The sequence below is a fragment of the Myotis brandtii genome, unplaced genomic scaffold (assembly GCF_000412655.1).
Source record: "Myotis brandtii unplaced genomic scaffold, ASM41265v1 scaffold914, whole genome shotgun sequence".
Taxonomy (NCBI): Eukaryota; Metazoa; Chordata; class Mammalia; order Chiroptera; family Vespertilionidae; genus Myotis; species Myotis brandtii.
Window position 1 is genome coordinate 634,616 of NW_005371764.1, and position 26,353 is coordinate 660,968.

The 26,353-nt window shown below is 39.8% G+C and overlaps 1 long non-coding RNA gene across 1 annotated transcript; it reads left to right on the plus strand.

The window, feature by feature from the left end:
• The first annotated feature begins 503 nt into the window (after positions 1 to 503).
• LOC106724643 lies at positions 504 to 25,435 on the plus strand. The gene is made up of 3 exons (XR_001360481.1): positions 504 to 514; positions 18,797 to 18,802; positions 25,327 to 25,435. It is a non-coding gene; the product is annotated as an uncharacterized LOC106724643 (long non-coding RNA).
• Positions 25,436 to 26,353: the final 918 nt, after the last annotated feature.

Genomic DNA, 26,353 nt, shown 5'->3' on the forward strand with positions numbered 1-26,353 from the left:
AGAATATTATTTAGCACTAAAAATGAATTAAATATAATACATGTTACAGTATAAATGAACCTCAAAAACATGCAAATTGAAAGAAGATACATACAATATACCACAGCCCTAACCGGTTTGGCTCAGTGGATAGAGCGTTGGCCTGCGGACTGAAGGGTCCCAGGTTCAATTCCAGTCAAGGGCATGAACTTTGGTTGCAGGTACATCCCCAGTAGGAGGTGTGCAGGAGGCAGCTGATTGATGTTTCTCTCTCATCGATGTTGCTAACTCTCTATCCCTCTCCCTTCCTCTCTGTAAAAAATCAATAAAATATATTTTTAAAAATACCACATATTGTATGAAATATACAGAAGAATCAAATATATAGACACAGAAGGCAGATTAGTGGTTGCCTGCAATTGGGAGTGGGAACTAACTAAACTGTCATGAAGGATCTTGTTTTTCCTAATACTGTCTGCATTTAAAAATTTTTAAGTTATAGTTGACATTCAATATTATGTGGTATTGGTTTTAGGTGTATGGCATAGTGATTATACAATCATATACTTTACAAAGTCATCCCAGTGATGTTTCCAGTACCCACCTGGTACCCTATACTATACTTATTACAATTATTGATTATATTCCCTATGCTGTACTTTATATCCCTGTGACTATTTTGTAACTACCAATCTGTACTTCTAAATCCCTTCACCTTTTTCAACCAGTCCACCAACCCCCTTCCCATCTGTCAGCCATCTGTCTGTTCTCAGGTGTGATGTGATATCTTGTGGTTTAATTTACATTTCAATGAAGATTAGTGACATTGAGCATCTTTTCATATGTCTGTATGTCCTCTTTGAATTAGTGTTTATTCAAGTCCCCTGCCCACTTTTTAATTGGATTCTTTGTGTTTGGGGTTTTTGTTTGTTTTGTTTTGGTGTTGAGCTGTATGAGTTCTTCATACATTTTTGTTATTAACCCTTTGTCAGATATATCATTGGTGAATATATTCCTGCATTCAGTGGGTTGTCTTTTTGTTTTGTTGAAGATTTTCTTTACTGTGCAAAAGCTTTTTAATTTGATGTAGTTTAATTTGTTCTTTTTTCTTTTGTTTCCCTTGCCTGAGGAGATGCATTAGAAAAAGGAGTTGCAAAGAGAAATGTTAGAGATTTTACTGCCTATGTTTACTTCTAGGAGTTTTATGGCTTCAAGTCTTACATTTAACTCTTTAACCCATTTTGTTTATTCTTGTATATTGTGTGAGAAGGTAGTCCAGTTTCATTTTTTGGATGTATCTGTCCAATTTTCTCAGTACCATTATTGAACATATGGTATTTATTGAATTTTCTTGCCTCCTTTGTCAAATATTAATTGACCTTATAGGCATGGATTCATTTCTGGAATCTCTATTCTGTTGCATTAATCTATGTGTCTGTTTTTATGCCAGTGCCATGCTGTTTTGACTACTACAGCCTTGTACTATAGTTTGATATCAATTAGCACGATACCTCCAACTTTCCCCCTCCCCTCAAGATTGCTGTGGCTATTCAGGGTCTTTTGTGGTTCCATAAAAAATGTGAATTATTTGGTCTAGATCTGTAATATGCCATTGGAATTTAGATAGGAATTGCATGTAATCTATACATTGTTTTGGATAGTATGGACATTTTAATTATGACAATTCTTCCTCTCCATGAGCCTGGTATATGCTTTCATTTATTTGTATCTTCTTCATTTTTTTCTTAATTCTTATAGTTTTATAAGTACAGAACTTTTGACTCCTTTGTTAAATTTACACCTAGGTATTTTAGAATATTGTAAATGGATTTTTTAAAGTTTTTTTTTTCTTTCTGATAGTTTATCACTACTATATAAAAATGCAACTGATTTCTAGATATTTGTTTTGTATTCTAATTTACTGAATTAATTTATTACTTTTATTAGTTTTTTTGTGGAATATTTAGGGTTCTCTATATAGGGTATCATGTCATCTGCAAATAATGACAGTTTTACCTCTTCCTTTCCAATTCGGATACTTCTTATTTCTTCTTCTTGTCTAATCCCTGTGGCTAAGACTTTTAGTACTATGTTGAATAACAGTGCTGAGAGCAGATATCCCTGCCTAGTTCCTGATTTAAAAACAAAACAAAACAGAAAACACTATTCATTTTTCCATTTTGAGTACAATGTTGGCTGTTGGTTTGTCATATATGGTTTTTGTTATGTTGAGATATGTTTCCTCTATTCCTACATTACTGAGAGTTTTGATCATAATGGGTGCTGGAATATTTCAAATGTTTTTCTATATCTATTTATAAGAAGTGTGGTTTGGTGACGATAGCCATTCTGACAGGTGTGAGATGCTATCTCATTGTTGTTTTGATTTGCATCTCTCAGATGATTAATGTTGAGCACATTTTCATATGTCTCTTGGCCTTCTGTATGTCCACTTTGGAAAAATGTCCATTTAAGTCCTTTGCCCATTTTTTGATTAGATTGTTTATCTTCCTTTTTTAAAGTTGTATGAGTTCCGTATAAATTTTAGAGATTAGGCCTTTATTGGATATAACACTGGCAAATATGTTCTCCCATGCAGTGGGAGTTCTTGTTGTTTAGTTGATGGTTTCTTTTGCTGGACAGAAGCTTTTTATTTTGATGTAGTCCCATTTGTTTATTTTTCCCTTTTTCCATTTCCCTAAGAGCTATGTCAGTAAAGAGATTACAATGACAAATGTCTGATATTTTGTTGCCTATGGAGTCTTCTAAGATTTTTATGGTTTCCTGTCTTACGTTTAAGTCCTTTATCCATTTTGAGGTTATTTTTGTGTATGCTATAAGTTGGTGGTCTATTTTTTTTTTTGCATATATCTGTCCAATTTTCCCTAAATTGTTAATTGAAGAGATTGTCTTGACTCCATTGTATGCTCTTGCCTCATTTGTCAAATATTAATTGAGCATAATGGCTTGGGTCATTTTCTGGGTTTACTGTTCTGTTCCTTTGGCCTATATGTCTGTTCTTGTGCCAGGACCAGGCAGTTTAGAGAACAGTGGCTTGGTAATATAGCTTGATATCTGGTATTGTGATCCCTCCAACTTTGTTCTTCTTTCTCAAGATTGCTGTGGTTATTTGGGGTCTCATTTTATTCCATATAAAGTTTTAGAGAGTTTGTTCTAGGTCTTTGAAGTATGCCGTTGGTATTTTAATCGGGATTGCATTAAATTTATAGATTGCTTTGGGTAGTATGGACATTTTAATGATGTTAATTCTACCAATCCATGAACACAGTATATTCTTCCATTTATTTATGTCTTCCTCTATCTCTTTTTTCAATGTTCTGTAGTTTTTGAGTGCAGGTCTTTTACCTCCTTATTTAAGTTTATTCCTAGGTATCTTAATTTTTTTTTTTTAGTTGCAATGATAAATGGGATTGGTTCTTTGTTTGTTTCTCTTTCTATGAGTTCATTATTGGTATACTAGAGGCCCGGTGCACAAAAATTTGTGCACTCGGTGGGGGGAGGGGGGTCCCCCAGCCCGGCCTGTGCCCTCTCGCAGTCTGGGACCCCTCGGGAGAGAGCTCCCCCCTATCAGGCACAGAGCAGGGCTGATCAGGGGTTGGGGAGCTCCCCCCTATCAGGCACAGAGCAGGGCTGATCAGGGGTTGGGGAGCTCCCCCCTATCAGGCACAGAGCAGGGCTGATCAGGGGTTGGGGAGCTCCCCCCTATCAGGCACAGAGCAGGGCTGATCAGGGGTTGGGGAGCTCCCCCCTATCAGGCACAGAGCAGGGCTGATCAGGGGTTGGGGAGCTCCCCCCTATCAGGCACAGAGCAGGGCTGATCAGGGGTTGGGGAGCTCCCCCCTATCAGGCACAGAGCAGGGCTGATCAGGGGTTGGGGAGCTCCCCCCTATCAGGCACAGAGCAGGGCTGATCAGGGGTTGGGGAGCTCCCCCCTATCAGGCACAGAGCAGGGCTGATCAGGGGTTGGGGAGCTCCCCCCTATCAGGCACAGAGCAGGGCTGATCAGGGGTTGGGGAGCTCCCCCCTATCAGGCACAGAGCAGGGCTGATCAGGGGTTGGGGAGCTCCCCCCTATCAGGCACAGAGCAGGGCTGATCAGGGGTTGGGGAGCTCCCCCCTATCAGGCACAGAGCAGGGCTGATCAGGGGTTGGGGAGCTCCCCCCTATCAGGCACAGAGCAGGGCTGATCAGGGGTTGGGGAGCTCCCCCCTATCAGGCACAGAGCAGGGCTGATCAGGGGTTGGGGAGCTCCCCCCTATCAGGCACAGAGCAGGGCTGATCAGGGGGTTGGGGTGCCTTCCCCTGTCATGAACAGAGCAGGGCAGATAGTGAGGTTGTGGCCCCGCCCCCTGTCACACACAGAGCCGCAGGGCGATCAGGGGGTTTGGGCGCTGCCCCCTGTCATGCTGATCCCGGTGCCGGGAGCCTCGCTGCTCCGCTGATCCCGGTGCTGGGAGGCCTATTACCCTTTTACTATATAGGATAGAGGCCTGGTGCATGGGTAGGGGCTGGCTGGTTTGCCCTGAAGGGTGTCCTGGATCAGGGTGGGGGTCCGCACTGGGGTGCCTGGCCAGTCTGGGTGAGGGGCTGAGGGCTGTTTTCAGCTGGTCACACACTCTTCAGGGTGTGGGTCCCCACTGGGGTGCCTGGCCAGTCTGGCTGAGGGGCTGAGGGCCGTTTTCAGGTTGGCGGGTGACTGAAGCTCCCAACTGCTCCTTTTTTTCTTTTCTATTCTGGGCCAGCTTTAGCTCTGAGGCCTCGGCTCTGGCCTTTACCTTCTGTATTTGATACAATGTTGCGGTCTGACTGGCTGAAGCCCAGCTGACTGAAAGCCGGTTTATGGGGTTTTGTTTAGCTTCTATATTTGCAACATAGTTGCTTAGAGTTGCAGCTGAGAGGTCGGCAAGTGAGGCGGGGAACGTTGGAGTCCGCTGTCACTGGAGCAAGCAAGCCTCCCTGTTCGCTTCAGCGCATGGCTGCTGGCCGCCATCTTGGCTGACAGTTAATTTGCATAAGGATATGCTGATTAGCCAATGGGAAGGGTAGCAGTCGTACGCTAATTACCATGTTTCTCTTTTATTAGTGTAGATAAAAAAGCCATAGATTCTGGGTGCTAATTTTGTATCCTGCTACATTGCCAAATTCATTTATTAAATCTAGTAGTTTTGTGATAGAGTCTTTAGGTTTTCTATGTACAATATCATGTCATCTGTGAATAATGACAGTTGTACTTCTTCTTTTCCAATTTGAATGCCTTTTATTTCTTCTTATTGTCTAATCACTATGGCTAGCACTTTCACTACTATGTCAAACAGGAGTGGTTAAAATGGGCATCCCTGTCTTGTTCCTGTTCTTAGGGGAAATGGTTTTAATTTTTGCCTATTGAGTATGATGTTGGCTGTAGGTTTGTCATATAAAGCTTTTATTATGTTGAGGTATGATCCCTCTATTCCCACTTTGCAGAAAGGTTTTGTGGAGAAAGCATATTGGATTTTGTCAAATAATTTTTCTGCATCAATTAATATGATTATGTGATCTTTATCTCTTAATTTGTTTATGTGATGTATCACATTTATTGATTCATTGATACTATCCTGACATCTCAGGAAAAAATCCTACTTGGTCATGGTGTATGATCTTTCCTAACATAATGCTGGATTGATTTGCTAGAATTTTGTTGAGGATTTTAGCATCTATGTTCATAAAAGATATTGGTCTGTAATTCTCTTTCTTGTGGTGTCTTTATCTGGTTTTGGGATTAGGGTAATGCTGGCTTCATAAAAAGAGATTGAAAGTGTTCCTTCCTTTTGAATTTTTTGGAATAGTCTGAGGAGGATCGGTTTCAGTTCTTCTTTGAATGTTTGGTAAAATTCCCCTGTGAAGCCGTCTGGCCCAGGGCTTTTGTTTGCTGAAATTTTTTTGATTAATGCTTCAATTTCCTCCATAATTATTGGCCTATTCAGATTTTTTTATCCTTCCTGATTGAGTTTTGGAAGGTTGTATTTTTCTAGGAATATGTCCATTTCTTCTATGTTGACCAGTTTGTTGGAATAGAGTTGCTTATAGTATTTTTTTTTTTACACACCTTTATATTTCTGTGGGGTCTGGTGTTATTTCACCACTTTAATTTCTGATTTTGTTTATTTGGGTCCTCTCCCTTTGCTTCTTGGTGAGCCTGGCTCTAGGTTCATTAGTCTTGCTTATCCTTTCAATGAACCAGCTCATGGTTTTATTGATCTTTTCTATTTTTTGTTCCTATGTCATTTATTTCTGCTCTGAATTTTATTATTTCCTTACATCTGCTCACTCTGGGCTTTTCCCATTGCTCTCCTCTATGTAATTCTTTAAGTTGTAGAGTTAAATAATTTATGACCAGTTTTTCTTGTGTTTTTTTTTTTTTTTTTTTTTTTTTTTTTTTTTTTGAGGTAGGGATGTAATACTATGAACTTCCCTCTTAAGACTGCTTTCACTGTGTTCCATAGATTTTGGATTGCTGTGTTTTCCTTGTCATTTGTTTCCAGGATGTTTTTTATTTATTCTTTGATCTCTTTGGTAACCCAATAATTGTTTAATAACATGCTGTGCAGCCTCAAAGTGTTTAATTTTTTTATTGTAGTTTATTCCTAATATTGTGCCATTGTTATCTGAGAAAATGTTTGATATGATTTCAATCTTCTTGAGTTTGAAGAAACTTTGCCTGTGTTCCTATATGTGGTCTATCTTTGAAAATGTCCCATGTGCACTTGAGAATAATATATATTCTGTAGCTTTTGGGTGAAATGTTCTGAAGATGTCAATTAAGTCTATCTGATCTATTGAGTTGTTTAGGATTGCTGTTTCTTTGCTGATATTTTGTCCAGAGGATTTATCCAGTTTGTGAAGGGCTATTAAAGTCCCATACTATAATTGTGTTGTGATCGATCTCTCCCTTGATATCTTCAAGAAGTTTTTTTTTTTTAATGTATTTGGGTGCTCCTGCATTGGGTTCATATATATGTTTACCAGAGTTATATTCTTTTGTTGTGTTGATCCCTTTAGTATTATGAAGTGACCTTCCTTATCTCATGTTATGGCCTTCACTTTGATGTCTGTTCTGTCAGATATAAGTATTGCTACCCCAGTTTTTTTTTCATTTCCATTTGCCTGAAAGATATTTTTCCATCCCTTCACTTTCTCTCTGTGTGAGTCTCTTGTTCTGAGGTGGATCTCTTGTAGACATAATATATATGTGTCATGTTTTCTTATCCATTCAGCCACTCTATGTCTTTTGATTGGAGCATTCAGTCCATTTACATTTAAGGTTATTATTGATAGGTACTTGTTTGTAGCCATTTTTGTTCTTTATGCCTGTGTTCCTTCTTCACCTTCTATTTCTTCTTTTTACAACTGTCCCTTTAGCATTTTTTGCATTGCTGACTTGGTAATGATAAACTACCTTAGCCCTTTTTTGTCTGCGATGCTCCTGATTTCCTCTTCAATTTTGAATAATAGCCTTGCTGAATAGAGTATTCTTGGATTCAGTCCCTTGCTTTGCATCATTTTGTGTACTTCATTCCACTCCCTTCTGGACTGATGTGTTTCTACTGAGAAATCATTTGATAATCTAATGGGAGATCCTTTGTATTTGACTTTTTGTTTCTCTCTTTCAGCCTTTAAAATTATCTTTGTTGTTAACATTTTACATTGTAATTATGATGTGTTAGTGTGGTTCTTTTGGGTTCATCTTGTTTGGGACTCTCTGTGCTTGTGTGACTTCTTCCCCAAACCAAGGAAGTTTTATGTCATTACTTCTTCAAAAAGGTTTTCTAATCCTTGTTCCTATTCTTGTCCTTCTGGTACCCCTATTATACGTATATTACTTCATTTCCTGTTGTCCCAAAGCTCCCTTACGCTCTCCTCCTGCTTTCTAATGTTTTACTCCAATTACTGTTCAGATTGGGTGTGTTTCTCAGCCCTGTCTTCTAACTCACTAATTTAGTACTGCGCTTCAAGTCTACTGTTGAACCTTCCATCTTGTTTTTTATTGTCACTATATTATTTTTTATTTCCTCTTGATTCATACATAGCTTGTTGATTTTTCTCATCCATCCTGTTTATGAACTGTATAGCCCAGTGATGGCGAACCTATGACACATGTGTCAGAGGTGACACGCGAACTCATTTTTTTGGTTAATTTTTCTTTGTTAAAAGGCATTTAAATATATAAAATAAATATCAAAAATATAAGTCTTTGTTTTTCTATGGTTGCAAATATCAAAAGATTTTTATATGTGACACGGCACTAGAGTTAACACACTGTATACGGGAAACGTATTTATACGTTTTACATTGACTGGTAAACACAATTTCCAGTGAGTTTTCCAGTATTTGTCTGTTTAAAATTTAAGAAAAATAATTCAGCATACATTTTATAGTAAATCACAAAAAGTTTCATTGAAAAAAAAATATGTAAAACTAAAGTTATCGTAATTTTACTGAACGTTGCCATTTGCACAAAAAATTAGCAAAAACGGCCCACATACAATGTGTTAAGTTAGGGTTTTTCAAAATGCTGACACGCCGAGCTCAAAAGGTTCATCATCACTGGTATAACCCTTGCTCTGAATTCTTTTTTTTTGACATATTGCATGACTCTGTTTCATTTAGTTCATTTCCTGGCAATTCTTTCCTTTGTGGGTTGTTTCTTTGTCTCCCCATTTTTGCTCTCACCAAAGGGTCAAGGTGCTGAGTTGTGTGGGGCCACTGGCTGAAGTGGAGGGCTTGGCAGGAGGGTCGTGTGCTCCGAGAGTCACCTGACAGTTCAGGTGCCAGGATGTATGGGGTTCCTGGTCACAGCGGTGAGTTCACAGGAGTGTTGTGCACCCCAAGATTCATCGGGGCGCCCAAGCGCTGGGATGCGTGGGGCCTGTGGTCACACCGGCAGGCTGGTGGGAGGGTTGTGCACTCCAGAACTCATAGTAGCCTGCGGCCAATGAGGCTGAAATCAAGGTGTCCTCAGGTCTACCGCTGAAGTAGCAGGTCTTTGGCTGGAGTGGCTGTAGCGTCCTGGGTGGTATCTGAGGCAAGTCTGGGTGATAGTGAGGCTGGGCTCCTGGGATATATGGGTCTTGTCTCCCCTTCAAGATAGCATGGTTTCTGTGCCAGTGCCGCCTGCACAGGTGTGCTTACAGTGGTATCTAGGGCTCCTTGTCTAAGAGAGCCAAGTCAGCCAGCCCCCAAACATACTGCAGGATCTAACTGTCCCTCACTCACACACACACACCACACATGTCCACACACTTCCCTTTCACTCCCTCACTCACGCACACTCTCTGCTTCATTCTTCTTGCCGGCCACCATCTTCCCTCTGCTTTGTCTCTTTTTATAGCCTATATTTTAAATTCCATTTTTATATAAGTACTAGAGGCCCGGTACACAAAATTCGTGTACTGGGGGGGGGGCGGTCTCTCAGCCTGGCTTGCAACCTCTTGCAGTCTGGGACACCTTGCTCCTTACCGCCCACCTGCAGCAGAGGTGGGAGAGGCCCCTGCCACCACTGCTGTGCTCACCAGCTATGAGCCCGGCTTCTGGCTGAGCAGCACACCCGCTGTGGGAGTGCACTGACCACCAGAGGGCAGCTCCTGCATTGAGTGTCTTCCCCCTGGTGGCCAGTGGGCATCATAGCAACTGGTTGTTTTGCCATTTGGTCAATTTGCATATTAGGGTTTTATTATATAGGATTGCTACCTCCACTTTTTTATTTGAATTTTCATAAAATATCTTTTTCTATTCCTTTACTTTCAGTCTGTGTGTTCTGAGGCAGGTCTCTTGTAGACAGCATATATATATATGGTCTTGTTTTGTTATCTATTCAGCTACCCTATGTCTTTTGATTAAAGCATTTAAGCCATTTCCAATTAAAGTGATGTTTGACATATTTATTGCCATTTTATTTTTTATAACTGTGTTACTCTTTTTAAAAATTTCTTTTTCTTAAAAAGATCCTTTAACATGTCTTTAATTGGCTTCAGGGTAATAAATGCCTTTAGCATTTTCTTGTCTGGGAAGCTCTTTGTTTCACCTTCAATTTAAAAAAAATGTTTTTATTGATTTCAGAAAATGGAAAGAAAATTGAAGAGTGAGAAATATCAATATGAGTGAAACACTGATAAACTTCCTCCTGCACATGCCTTATGGGGATTGAGTGCACAACCTGGGCATTTGCCCTTACCAGGGAATCTAACTGGCAACCTCCTGGAGCATGGGATGATGCTCAACCAACTAAGCTACACTTGCTGGGCTCACCTTCAATTTGAAAGATAGCCTTGATGGATTGAGTAGTGGTTGTAGATCCTTGCTTTTCATCACTTTGAATATTTCTTGTCAATCCCTCATGGCCTGTAATGTTTCTGTTGAGAAATTAGTTGTCAGTCTTATGGGAGCTCCCTTGTAGTTAACTAACTCTCTTTCTCTTGAAGCTTTTAAGATTCTCTCTTTGTTTTTAACCTTTGCCATTTTAATTATAATGTGTCTTGGTGTAGGTCCCTTTGGGTTTATCTTTTTTGGGACTCTCTGTGCTTCCTGAACTTATTTGTCTCCCCCCCCCCCCCCCCCCCCCGACTGGGTTCGGAAAGTTTTCAGTCATTATTTCTTCAAATAGTTTATTGATCCCTTACTCTCTTTTCCTTCTGGTACCCCTGATATGGATGTTGCCATGCTTGCTGTTGTCCCACATGTCCCTTAAACTATCCTCATTTTAAAAATTCTGTTTTTCTTTTTGCAACTCTGCTTGAGTGTTTTCTGTTACCTTGTTATTCAAATCACTGCTTTGTCCAAGTTGCTGTTGATTCCTTCTAGTGTATTTTTTTTTGAAATTGATTTTGAGAGAGAGGAAAGGAGAGAGAAAAATATACACAGAGAAACATTGGTGTGAGAGAAAAACATTGATTGGCCGTCTCTCACATGTGCCCTAATTGGTGATCAAACTTGCAATCCCAGTAAGTGTCCTAACCAGGAATTGAACCCACAACCTTTTGATTTATGGTACAATGCTCCAGTCAAAACCAACTGAGCCATACCAGCCAGGGCAATTCCTTCAAGTCAGATAGTGTATTCTTCATTTTGACTGTTTTTATGGTTTCTACTAGTATGTCCTTTTTAAATGCCCACTATCTTTTTATTGAAGTTCTCACTTAGTATATCCATTCTTCACTTAAGTTCCTTGAGCATCCTTATAACCATTCTTTTGAAATCTGTATCTTATAGCTTTCCTGCTTCCATTTTATTTAGTTATTTTTCTGGGGATTTGTTCTGTTCTTTTCCTTAGTACATGATTCTTCCCCTCTCCATTTTGGCTGTTTTTTTTTTTTTTTGTATCTGTGTACTAGGTAGATCTTCTATGTCTTTCTGTTATGGTATTATAGTTTTATATAGTAGGTGTCTTTTGGGGCTAAGTGATATAGCCTCCCTGATCACTTGAGCTAAAGGATCTAGGAATGTCCCTTATGTGGATTATGTGAGCCCTCCTGTTTTATTTGAATCTTGATTGATTTATACCCACCAATGGGTAGGGTTGAGCCTCAAGTTGTCTATCTTTGAGGATTGACCCCAGTCACAGTATAAGTGGGAGCTGACATCACAAAGCAGAATTTGCTCCAGTATGGTCTTGTGTCTGCCTAATATGCTCCCTTGGGTATGACACTTTTGGGAATGATTGGGTTTTCCTCTGATGTGGACTAAACCCACCACCAGATGTGTTGGGTTCTGTGGCCTCCTGGAAGAGTCTCTGTCAACATCAATAGCAGATGCTGCCTGTGACTGGCCCTAGGCTACCAATATGGAGTTACAAAGTGATCCACAGTATGTGTCAGCTTCTGCTTGGTCCATGTGCTCCCTGGAGGGGCTAAGCTTCACATCAATGCTGGATTTCACCAGTACTGAGTTTGGGGGCAGGTATACAAAAGGCCGAAAGTACCCTGAGATCTGTTCTTGCCTGCCAGCTGCTCCACCAACCCCTATGTCTGCTTGGACATCCTCAAGAGCCTACCATGCAAATCTTCAGAGTAGGCCCAGGCTGCCCACCTTTACTTGCCACCTCCATGGTACATGAGGTAAACCAGGCCAGATTTAGGAGTGTGGATCTATTGGATATCTGGTACTGGTATGGCGTTGGTCAGGCATATGCAGGGTGGGGAGAAGAATTGTCCCTATCCCAAAGCCTCACAACTCAGTCTCCTTGTGTCCTTCAACATTCCCTGAGACTTCCCAGACCTCCTCAATAGCTCTCCAATAAAGTCTGCAGCACAAGTCCAGACTGGCTACTGCTAGCAGACTCCTCCATAGGGTGGGATTTCAGCAGGGTTGGTCCACCAGGAGAAAAGGGTAGTGGCAACTACATCTCTCATAGGGGGATATCACTGTGTGGCAAGCAAGGGGAAAAATGGCTCCCACCCCAGAGCTTCACAATTCAGTTTCTTCCTGCACCCATCTCTGACAATCCCTGAGACCACCAGACTTTCTCAAAAGCTTTTCAAGATAGTCTACACCACCCCTAACTGGTTTGGCTCAGTGGATAGAGCATCAGCCTGCAGACTCAAGCGTCCCAGGTTCGATTCCAGTCAAGGGCATGTACCTTGGTTGTGGGCACATCCCCAGCAGGGAGTGTGCAGGAGGCAGCTGGTTGATGTTTCTAACTCTCTATCCCTCTCCCTTCCTCTCTGTAAAAAATCAATAAAATATATTTTTTAAAAAATAGCCTGCACCCAGGCTGGCTGCAGCCAGTAGACTTCTCTACAGAGCACAAGTTTGGCAAGGTGGCATGTTATAAAGTATCGCATTGGAATGATAAACATGTTTTAAAATTGAATTTACTAAAATTCTTGACTCAATTAAGATGGGTGAATTTTATGGTATACCAATTGTATTTCAATGAAGTGTTTTAAAAATAATTGCTATCTATGGCTAGGCTATGTGGCTCAATTGGTTGGAGCATTCTATATAATAAAAGGGTAATATGCTAATTAGACTGGAGGTCTTCTAAACATCCTTCCTGACAAAGCTGGGCCTGGGAGAAGCCACCTGCCTGTGGTCCTGAGCAACAGAGGCTGTGGCTGCAGCCATGGCGAAGCCACCTGCCTCCCGTCCCAGGCACCTGTGGCCAGCCCAGGTGAAGCCACCCTAGTCCTGGGTGCCTGAGCCTGCGGCTGGCCTGGGTGAAGTCAGCCCAGGTCTCAGGTGCCTGTGGCCGGCCGGAGGAGGGAAGCCTGTGTCCTGATTGGAGAGGGTGCAGGCTAGGCTGAGGGACCCCCACCCCCATGCATGAATTTTGTGCACCAGTCCTCTAGTTGTCCCATAAACGGGTTCAATTCCCAGTTGGGGCACATACAAGAGGCAACTGATGGAAGTTTTTCACATCAATGTTTCTTTCTCTTTCCCTTCCTCTTTCTCTAAAACCCATAGACATATCCTCAGGTGAGCATTGAAAATAATAATAAAATAAAATAATTTCTATGGCACAAGCATGATGGCATAAGAGTTCCTTCTGGTCTGTCTTCTTGAAGTTAAAACAAGTTGAAAATATGTAATTCAGCAAAGAATTCCCTGCTCAACTCACTAACACATCTGAGAGCTTGGCACATTGAAACATCTGAAGATGGGCAAATTTGAGAAAATAAGGTAGGAGGGAAGAGGAAGGAACAAAGATGTGTACCACAGATAGCCCAGAGCTCACCGTGTGGTCAGGAATAAGGGACAAATCAGGTTTATACTCTGAGTTGAGTGGTAGAATAAGCATTTCTGCCAGAGTGTTCAGCAAAAACTTGGCTGAACTCTGTAATGGGCAGACATAAAACACAGAGGTGTGGCAGCTGTTTTCTAGCAGCTGTCATTTCCAGGCAGAAAACAAAACCACTGAGCCTAGCTGCCTCCCATTACCCTCCTCTCCTCACCCTCCCTAAACTCACAGTGCATAGCAGAAGTTGCAGCATTGAGTGTGGGATTATAGAGAACACTATATCTATATCTGAGACCTGATCATAGAGAAGATGCCCACCTCCACAAGAAATACAGGGTATTTCTCACTGCTTCATGAAATCTGAGAAGCCAGAAGAATAAAAGAAGAGAGAAAAAATGGCGGCCAAATAGGCAGATGTGTTCTGCACCTTGTCCCAAAGAAGATAGAGGGAGCAACTAAATCAAATAACATCCACCCAGAATTGGCCAATTGGACACAGATGGTGAGACAATTTGCCACTGGGAAGGGCAGAGGATGCCTGGAGAATGGTAGGATTGGGGATCTGGGCTGGAGAGAGACGCATGACCACCGGGCTGAGTGTCAGGAAAAAGCTGCACTGCACCAAGTCCGTGTCCCTTGGGGGCAGGCGTAACATCCAACTGTACAAAGGAAGTCCACAGGGCCACAGGCAGCTGGGGAATCTAGATATAAGTCCACAGTCATGAGGGGCTATGCTCAGAAAGGCAACATGAAGAGCTTCCCAAGCAGCATGGTGCCAGTGGGGAGAGAAACTCATGGTCTTGTGGTTGTTTTGCCTTTCTTTTGTCTTTACTTTTATTTATCTAACCCATTTCAGAGGACCTTTCAATTACAAGCACTCACCTGAGGCTGTGGTGCAGATTTGCGGTGCAGATCTCTGCGATGCAGAGAGGCTATGGAGGAGAGCAGGGCAGGGAGAAGTGGTCGGGAATCTAGCAGAGAGACATTAGTGACACTCTAAACCAAAGTGGCCATTATCACCTGAAGAGCCAGCCCCTACCAGCAGCCTCAAGGAAGCTAATACTGCCACACCCAGCTTACACCTTGAGCTTTACAAAGAAAACAAAGACTTTGAAGAGCCCCCAAAAGCCTTCAGGGACTGGGTTGAAGGGGGGCCTTTCATTTCCAGAAAATGATACATCAACACCCCCACCTAAAACCCTGTCAGAAACAGACACTTGAGTGATTAAGATTAGCAGGCAGACAGGCAAAGTGGGCAGATTGGTCCTGCCTGCTTGAAGTCAAGGCCTGTGGAGACAGACACAGAAGAGCAGTGGATCGTTTGGAACATCAACACGGTGTTGACCACCTAACAGGAAACTCAGAAGTGGCAGAAAGAACGGAAAAGTGGGGTCTTAAACCAACCCTCATGGGGCATTAAAACTTGGCTGAAGCGACGACACTTCACTTTTTAATTTTTTAAAAAAATTTTTGTTTTCTTTATTTTTTAGTATTATTTTTCTTTATTCTATTTTAACTTTTTATTGTTTTTTTTATTTTTCTCACCTTTTACTTCCTCACTTCTCCCTTTTTCATCCTATTTTCTCTTCTCCTGTCCCTGCTTTAGTTTTTCTCTTCTCATTCTTTTTACTCCTTGTTAACAATTGGTCTCCTTTATCTGCTTTATTGATGTGTTATTATTATTATTATAGTCTCTGTTGGCTTACTCATATATCTAATTTCCTCTCACCTGCTCAAAGTTCATGCACCCTTCTCTTTTCTCTTCACTAGATAACTTTCTTATGCTTTTGTTTTTCCTCTCTTCTCTTGCTCTCTTTTTCTCCCAATTGTTTAGTTAATTTCACTCACTAAACTCAGCTGAGAAAACCTGAGATATTGCACCACTGGGTCCCACAAAACATCTACTATATAAGACAAACTCAAAAAATCTGGGTGGCATAGCAGTTTGATCTAATACATAGAAACAAGTATAAAGGAAGAGCAAAACTGTAAAGACAAATAAAAAAAAAACCCATATGAAAGAAAAGGAGGGATCACCAGAAAAGGAAATAAATAAAATGGTGGCAAGCAACTTATCAGAGAAAGAATTAAGAGCAATGGTTATAAAGATGCTGAAAAAGCTGGAAGACAAATTCACCATGTGTAAGAATCAAGAGGAAATGAAGAATGACATAGCTGCAATAAGGATAAACATGGAAGGTTTCAACAGTAGACTAGAAGAAGCTGAGGACCAAATATGTGAGTCAGAAGAAAAGGTAAAAAAAGACAAGAGTAGCAACTTGAAAAAAAAAACAACTTAAAAAGCAGGAGGAGAGTCTAAGGGAGCTTTGGGACAACACGAAATGAAACAACATCCTCATAATAGGGGTGCCAGAAGGAGAGGAAGATGAGCAAGGTATAGTAAACCTGTTTGAAGAGTTAATGACATAAAACTTCCCTGACTTAGGGGAGAAAAATCTCACACAAGTCCAAGAAGCACAGAGAGTCCCAAACAAGATGAACCCAAAAAGTCGGACTCCAAGATACACTGTAGTTAAATTGGCAATTAAATTGGCAAATATCAATGACAAAGTAAGACTCTTAAAAGCTGCCAGAGAGAGAAAGAAAGTTACCTACAACATCTCCCATTTGACTATGAACTGATTTCTCAACAAAAACACATCAGGTCAGAAGGGAATGGAATAAAACATACAAAGTGATGCAAAGCAAGGGACTGAATCTAAGAATACTATACTAAGCAAGACTATCATTCAAAATTAAAGGAGAAATCAGGAGCTTCACAGACAAAAAAGGCTAAGAGAGTTTATTACCACCAAACCAGCAGTGCAAGAAATGCATTAAAAGCTCCAATCAAAAGATATAGAGTAGCTGAATGGATGAGAAAATATGACCCATATATATGCTATCTACAAGAGATCCACTTCATAATTCTAAAGGGAGCATTTAAACCAGAGGATATAACTTTGGTAAACATATATGCATCCAATACAGGAGCACCAAAATACATAAAAAAATTCTAGAATATATCAAGGAGAGATGAACAGCAATACAATCATACTAGGGAACTTTAATACCCAATAACACCATTGGATAAATCCTCCAAACAAAAAATTAGCAAGGAAACAGGAATCCTAAATGACTCACTAGATCAGATAGAACTAATTGACATCTTCAGAACATTTCATCCCAAAGATACAAAATATACATTCTTCTCAAGTGCACATTGGGCATTTTCAAAGGTGGACCACATATTGAGACACAGGCAAATTATCTTCAAATTCAAGAAGATTGAAATCATGTTAAGCAGAGGGGCTAGCTCTTTTGGGGAAAAATGGCTGTTTAGCATTGAGAGACCAGGCTGTCCCAGAGCTGTATTCCTGGTCGCCTCTCCCTGCTTTGCTCCCCAGCCTCCACAAAACCACCTCCACCTGCACCGCAGCCTTGTCCAGGACACTGCAAACATGTGAGCAGCAGACATGTGAGCAGCCCACTCCTGTCCAAGAAACATCAGCCCTGCAAGCAGCCCACCCTAGGCCTAAGAACAGCAGCCTCATGTGGCCTGCCCCTGTCCAAGGAGTAGCAGCTGTGTGTGTGGCCTGCTCCCCTGTCCGAGGAGCAGCAACCACGAGAGCAGCCCGACCCATCCGAGGAGCAGCAGCTGCACAAGCGGTCTGCCTACTTCTGAGGAGCGGCAGCCCCACGCAGCCCGCCCCCATCTGAGGAGCAGCAGCTGTGCACAGCCCGCACCCTGCACCAGTCTGAAGAGCAGCAGCTGCACAAGAAACCTGCCCTCGTCCAAGCAGCAGCAGCCGCACGAGCAGCCTGCCCCAATCTGAAGAGCAGCAGCTGTGTGAGAAGTTCGCCCATATTAAAGGAGCAGCAGTTCTGTGAACAGCCTGTCCCCATTCAAGGTGCAGCAGCAGCCAACCCCAGTTCAAGGAGCAGCAGCCACACAAGCAGAACGCCCACGTCCAAGGAGCAGCAGCCCTGCGCAGCAAGCACCAGTTTAAGGAACAGAGCCACACACAGCTTGCACATGTCAGTCGAAAAGCAGCCAGTTGAGTGACCCGTCCTCATCCAAGGAGGAGCACCCATGCGTGCAGCTCACACCCGCCCGAAGAGCAGCAGCCGTGAGAACTGCCCACCCCAGTCCGAAGAGCAGCAGCCTTGCAATCAACCTGCCTCTGTCCAAGGAGCAGTAGCCTCACAAGCAGCCCGCCCCATCAGAGGAACAACAGCAGTGTGCAGCCAACCCCCATCGAAGGAAGAGCAGCAACGTGAGCAGTCCGGCCCAGTCCAAGGAGTAGCAGCTCCATGCAGCCCTCACCCTTCCAAGGAACAGCAGCCTCGTGATCAGCACAACCTCTGTCTCAGAAACAGCAGCTGTGTGAGAAGCCTCCCCCAACAGCCAGAGGAGCCACCACAGCTGCGAACAGGACCCACCAGAGGAGTTGCTGCCAACTGAGGAGCAGCTGCTACCGCAACCGCCTGAGGAGCAACCGCAGCCCGAGGAGCCACTGCCACCCAAGGAGCTGCCCCTGAACGACTCAACATCTAGATCTGTCGGTGAGATCAAACATGGGTAGACAAAGAAACCCCCAAAGGAAAGAAAAGGAGGATTCGACAGAAAAGCAGCTAAGTGAAAAAGAGGCATGCAACATGTCAGAAAAAGAATTCAGAATAAGGGTCCTAGCGTGCATAAACCGGATGGAGGAAGAAATCAACAACTTATGTAAGAATGAAGAAGAAATGGATGAAAAAATCAACAACTTATGTAAGACTCGAGAAGAAATGAAGAGTGATATAGCTGCAATAAAAAACACCATGGAAAGTTTCAACAGTAGACTAGGAGAAGCGGAGGACCGAATTAGCGAATTAGAAGACAGGGAAGCAAAACACACCCAACCTGAACTGCAATTGGAGAAAACCATTTAAAAAACAGGAGGAGAGCCTAAGGGAGCTATAGGACAACATGAAACAAAGCAACATACGAATTATAGGGGTTCCAGAACAACAGGAAGAGGAACAAGGCTTAGAAAACCTATTTGAAGAAATAATGTCAGAAAACTTCTCTGAGGTGGGGAAGAAAAAAGTCACAAAAGCAGAGAGTCCCAAACAAGATGAACCCAAAAAGAACCACACCAGGACACATCATAATTACGATGGCAAATGTTCAGGACAAAGAGAGAATCCTAAAGGCTTCAAGAGACAGACAGAAAGTTACATACAAGGGATCGCCCATTAGATAATCAAATGATTTCTAAACAGAAACACATCAGGCCAGAAAAAAATGGACAGAAATTTACAAAGTGATGCAAGGGATTGAATCCAAGAATACTCTATCCAGCAAGACTATTATTCAAAATTGAAGGGGAAATAAGGAGCTTCACAGACAAAAAAGGTTAAGCGAGTTTATCACTACCAAACCAGCAATGCAAGAAATGCTAAAGGGACTGGTATTAAAAGAAGAAATAAAAAGCTAAGAAAGAAAACAGGCAAAAAAATTAAAAATGGCTACAAACAAGTACCTTTCAATAATAACTTTAAACGTAAATGAACTAAATGCTCCAATCAAGACATCAAGTGGCTGAATGGATAAAAATACATGACCCATGTATGTGCTGTCTTCAAGAAACCTAACTCAGAACAAGAGACTCACACAGAATGAAAGTGAAGGGATGGAAAAATATCTTTCAGGCAAATGGAAATAAAAAAAAGCTGGGGTAGAAATACTTATATCGGACAAAATAGACCTCAAAGTGAAGGCCATACCAGATATAAGGAAGGCTACTTCATAATACTAAAGGTATCGATACAACAAGAGGATATAACCCTGATAAACATATATGCACCCCATGCAGGAGCACCCAAATACATAAAAAAACTCCTGGAAGATATCAAGGGAGAGATCGACAACAATACAAACACAGTAGGGGACTTTAATACACCACTGACATCACTGGATAAATCCTCCAGACAAAATATCAGCAAAGAAACAGCAAGCCTAAATGACTCACTAGAGCAGATGGACTTAATTGACAACTTCAGAACATTTCACCTCAAAGCAGTGGAATATACGTTCTTCTCAAGTGCACATGGGATATTTTCAAAAATAGACCACACACTGGGTCACAAGCAAAGTCACCCCAAATTCAAGAACATTGAAATCATACCTAGCATTTTCCCAGACCACAATGGCATAACAGTAGAAATAAACTACAATAAAAACAATCCAAAACACTCAAACACTTGGGAGCTTAATCATTATTGGGTTACCAATGAGATCAAGGAAATTAAAAACATCCTGGAAAATAATGACAATGAAAACACAACAATACAAAACCTATGGGACACAATGAAAGCAGTCCTGAGAGGGAAGTTTATAGCTTTACAGTCCTACCTCAAAAAGCAAGAAAAAATAGTAGTAAATCATCTAACTCTACAACTCAAAGAATTAGAAAGAGAGCAACAAGAAAAGCCCAAAGTGAGCAGAAGGAAGGAGATAATAAAGATCAGAGCAGAAATAAATGATATAGAGATAAAAAAAAATGATACAAAAGATCAATGAAACAAAGAGCTGGTTCTTTGAAAGGATAAACAAGATTGATGAAGCTCTAGCCAAAGAGAGAGAACCCAAATAAACAAAATCAGAAATGATAGAGGTGACAACGTACCCCAAAGAAATACATAGCATTTTTAAAAAATACTATGAACAACTCTACTCCAACAAACTAGACAACCTGAAGGAAATAGACATATTCCTAGAAAATTACAACCTTCCAATACTCAATCAAAAAGAATCTAAAAATCTCAATAGGCCAATAACTATGGAAAAAATTGAAGCAGTCATCAAAAAGCTTTCAGCAAACAAAAACCCAGGGCCAGATGGTTTCACAGGGAGTTTTACCAAACATTCAAGGAAGAACTAAAACCTATCCTCCTCAGACTACTACAAAAAATTCAAGAGAAAGGAACACTTCCAAGCTCATTCTAGGAAGCCAGCATCACCCTAATACCAAAACCAGATAAAAACAACACAATTAAAAATAATTACAGGCCAATATCCCTCATGAACATAGATGCCAAAATCCTCAACAAAATCCTAGCAAATCAGATCCAGCAGTAAAACAGAAAGATCATACACCATGACTAAGTAGGATTTATCCCAGGGATGCAAGCATGGTACAATATCCACAAATCAATAGACGTGATACAGCACATAAACAAATTGAGAGAAAAACCACATAGTCATATCAATTGATGCAGAAAAAGCACAGGAGCAAGACAGGAATGCCCACTCTCACCACTCTTGTTCGACATAGTAGTGGAAGTGCTAGACAATAAGAAGAAATAAAAGGCATCCAAATTGGAAAAGAAGTAAAACTGTCCTTATTTGCAGATGACCTGATATTGTACATAAAAAACCATAAAGACTCCATCAAAAAACTATTAGACTTCAGCATTATAGCAGGATACAAAATTAACGCCAAGAAATCTATGGTATTTCTATACACCAATACTGAACTTACAGAAACAGAGACTAAAAAAGCAATCCCATCGCACCAAAAAAATTAAAATACCTAGGAATAAACTTGACAAAGGAGGCAAAAGACCTATGCACATAAAACTACGGGACAGTGAAAAAGGAGATAGAGGAAGACATAAACAGATGGAAGAACATACTGTGTTCATGGATTGGTAGAATCAACATCATCAAGATGTCCGTACTACCCAAAGCAATCTATAGATTCAATGCAATCCCCATTAAAATACCAACGGGATATTTCACAGACCTACAACAAACTTTCCAAAAATTCATCTGGAATAAAAAAGACCTCGAATAGCGGCAGCAATCCTGAGAAAGAAGAACAAAGTAGGTGGGATCTCAATACCAGATATCAAGCTGTATTACAAAGCCACTGTTCTCAAAACTGCCTGGTACTGGCACAAGAGCACACATATAGATCAATGGAATAGAATAGAGAACCCAGAAATCGATCCGAACCACTATGCTCAATTAATATTCGACAAAGCAGGCAAGAACATACAGTGGAGTCAAGACAGCCTCTTTAATAAATGGTGTTGGGAAAATTGGACAGAAAAATGCAAGAAAAAATGAAACTAGACCACCAACTTACACCATACACAAAAATAAACTCAAAATGGATAAAGGACTTAAACATAAGACGGAAAACCATAAAAATACCAGAGGAATCCACAGGCAGCAAAATCTCAGACATATGCCGAAGCAATTTCTTCACTGATACTGCTCCTAGGGCAATGGAAACTAAAGAGAAAATAAACAGATGGGACTACATCAAAATAAAAAGCTTTTGCACAGCAAAGGAAACCATTAACAAAACAACAAGCACGCCCACTGCATGGGAGAACATATTTGCCAATGTTATCACTGATAAGGGTTTAATCTCCAACATTTACAGGGAACTCATACAATTTAACAAAAGGAAGATAAACAACCCAATAAAAAAATGAGCAAAGGACATCAATAGATACTTTTTGAAAGAAGACAGAAGAAAGGCCAAAGACATATGAAAACATGTTCAAAGTCATTAATCATCTGACAGATGCAAATCATGTGGTACCATCTCACACCAGTCAGAATGACTATCATCAACAAATCAACAAAGGACAAGTGCTGGTGAGGATGTGGAGAAAAAGCCACCCGTGGAGAACAGTATGGAGTTTCCTCAAAAAACTAAAAATGGAACTCCCATTTGACCCAGTGATCCCACTTCTAGGAATATATCCAAAGAAACTAGAAACACCAATTAGAAAGGATATATGCACCCCTATGTTCATAGCAGCACAATTTACCATAACTAAGATTTGGAAACAGCCTAAGTGCCCATCAATAGTTGTGTGGATTAGAAAACTGTGGTACATCTACACAGTGGAATACTACTGCAGTGGTAAAAAGAAGGAGGTCTTACCATTTGCAACAGCATGGATGGAATTGGAGAGCATTATGCTAAGTGAAATAAGCCAGTCAGAGAAAGATAAATATCACATGATCTCATTCATTTATGGAATATAATGAACAACATAAACTGATGAACAAAAATAGAACTAGAGTCATAGAAGCATCGAACAGACTGTACAACCTATGAGGGAAGGCTGGGGGGTGAGGGGGTAAGAGATCAACCAAAGGACTTGTATTGAGGGCATGAGTGGGGGGAATGAGGGGTAATATGGGGATAAGGACACATATGTAATAACTTAATCAATAAAAAAATTTTAAAAAAAGATAGAGACAAACTAGAATGACAATATGACATGTCAATTTTTTTGATATATAGCAAGAGTGCTAATAAAATGGAAGTTTATATCATTATAGGCATGTCTTAAAAAAGAAAAAGAATTTCAAATAACCCCAAATTTCACCATAAAGAACTAGAAAAAGAAAAAATATATACTCTAAAGTCAGTAGAAGGAAGGAAATAATAAAAATATAGCAGAATTAAACAGCATAGGGAACAAAAAGACTATATAAAAACTAGTTCATCAAAGAGCTGGTTCATTAAAAAGATTAGTAAAATTTATAAACCTTTGAGTAAACTTACTAAAGAAAAAAGAGAAAAATCTCAAATAAACAAAATCAGAAATGAAAGAGAAATTACAATGAACACCACTGAAATATAAAGAACCATTCAATTATGTTTATTTGGACTAATGTGTCCAAGAATCTATGGAACACTATATGCCATCAAATTCAATAACCTAGAAGAAATGAACAAGTTCTTAGAAATATGTAAACTTCCTAGACTGGAAAATCTAATTAGACTGAACAACAGTGAGGAAATTAAAACACCAATAAAAAACCTTCCCATAAGTAAAAGTCCATGACCAGATGGCTTCACTGGAGAATTCTACCAAACATTCTAAGAAGATTTAATGCCTACCTTTCTCAAAGTATTCTAAAAACTGAAGCAGAGGCAATACTTTCTAACTCATTTTATGAAATCAACATAATCCTGGTACCAAACCCCAGCAAGAACAACACAAAAAAAGAAAACTACAGACCAACATCTCTGATGAATACAGATGCAAAATCCTAAAAATACTAGCAAATTGAATACTACACTAAAAATAATATATCATGGGGTTCAATCCAGGAAAGTCAGGATGTTCAACATACAGAAATCAACCAATGTAATACACCACCATTAACAAAATAAAGGATAAAAATATTATCATATTAATAAATGCAGATAAAGTATTTGACAAAATACAACATACATTTATGATTAAAACACTCAATAAAATTGGTATAGAAGAAAATGACCTAAACATAATAAAGGCTATATTGACAAACTCTCTGACAATATCATACTCAATGCTGAATAACTGAACTTTTTCTCTAAAATCAAGAACAAGACAGGGATGCCCAATTACAACTGTTATTCAACATAGTACTGCAAGTCCTAGCCAGAACAATCAGGCAAGAGAAAGAAATAAAAAGCATACTAACAATGACATTTCATAAGAAGAAATGAAAAAAACCCACACAATTCCTTTTGAAATTGCAACAAAAAGGATAAAACAGCGAGGGATAAACTTGACAAAGCATGTGAAGGATCTGTACTCTGAAAACTACAAGAACTCTAACTTGTGTAGCTCAATTGGTTGGAGCATCATCCCATACACCAAAAGGTGGTGGGTTTGATCCCTGGTTGGGCCATGTGTGTGGGAGGCAAATTCTCTCTCTCTCTCTCTCTCTCTCTCTCTCTCTCTCCTCTTCCTCTCTCTAAAAAAACAAAACAAATAAGTTATAAAACATCATTAAAATAAAATTTAAGACACAAAGAAATGGAAAGAATTTTATTTTTATGGATTAAAAGAATCAACATAGCTAATATGCACATATTACCCAAAGCAATATACAGATTTAATGCAACCCCCATCAAAATCCCAATGGCATTTTTAAAAGAACCAGAACAAAATATCATCATATTTATATGGAACCACAAAAGACCCTGTATAGCCACAGTAATTCTGAGAAAAATTACAAGGTCAAGAGGTATCACACTCCTTTGACTTCAAATTATACAAGAAAATTATAATAATCAAAACAGCATGGTATTGGTAGAAAAATAGACACATAGACCAATAGAAGAATTGAGAGCCCAGAAATAAACCTTAATGTATATGGGCAAATAATTTTCCACAGAGGAGTAAAAAAAATACAATAGAGAAAAGAAAGCCTTTTCAATAACTGGCGCTGAAAAAATTGGAAAGAAATATGCAAAAGAGTGAAACATAAAAATGAACTGAAAATGGATCAAAAACCTAAATATAAGACCTGAAACAATAAAATATATAGGTACCAAACTTATGCACCTTGGTCTTAGAGAATATTTTATGAATTTGACCCTAAAGGTAAGGGAAGAAAAGACAAAAATAAATGAATGAAATTATATAAAACTAAAAAGTTTCTGCACAGAAAAATAAAGCATCAACAAAAATAAAACCAACCAAATGGTAGAAAATATTGGTAAATAACAGCTCTGAAAAGGGGTTAATACCTGAAATATATGAAGAATTAAAAAAAATCCCCAAACAATACAATACAATTGTATTTTAGAAATACAATTTTAGAAATGGGCAGAGGGCCTGAACAGACACTTTCCCCAAGAAGACATAAATGGCCAAAAGATATATGGAAAGATGCTCAACTTCAATAGCTATTAGGGACATGTCAATCAAAGCTACAATGATATATCACCTCACACAAGACAAGTAATAAGTATTTGAGATTGTGGAAATGTAAATTGGTACAGTCACTATGAAAAACCATATGGAAGTTTATCCAAAAATTAAGAATAGAATTACCATATGACCCAGTAACCCCTCTTCTGGGTATCTACCCCTAAAATTCTAAAACATTTATTCATAAAGATATATGTATGAACAATAAAATGGCAATAAATACATATTTATCAACAATTGAATCTAAAAATAAACAAACAAGGAACCTAGTGAACAAAATAAACTGATGAATAAAATAAAACCAAAGGCATGGAAACATGGAACAGACTGATGAATCTCAAGGGAAGGGGGTAGGGGTAGAGGAGAGAAATTAACCAAAGATCTTACATGCATCTATGAATTAGCTATAGACACAGACAATAGGGTGGTGAAGGCCTGGGGCAGGGCAGGAAGCCAGTGGAAAGTGGCACTTGGGAGAAAAAAGCGGACATTTGTAATATTCTCAACAATAAAGATTTTAAAAAAATATATGTACCCTTACATTCATTGCAGCATTATTCACAGTAGCCAGGACATGGAAACAACTGAAATGTCCTTCAATAGATGACAGGATAAAGAAGTATACATTGAAATACTACTCAGCCATAAGAAAAGATGGAATACTGCCATTTGTGACAACATGGATGGGTTTTTCTTTCTTTCTTTTTTTTTTTTTTTAGGGAAACATTTTATTGGGACAAGCTTATTAGAGAATAATTTAGAGCATCAATACAAATTAAAATGTTCATTCTTTTCGACACAATTCCACTTTGAACTTATTTTATAGGAATTCAAGAAACAGTGTAAAAAATGAAAATATATGAGTACTAGTAAATTTATGACAACATTGTCATCATAAAAATTTGGAATTACTGCA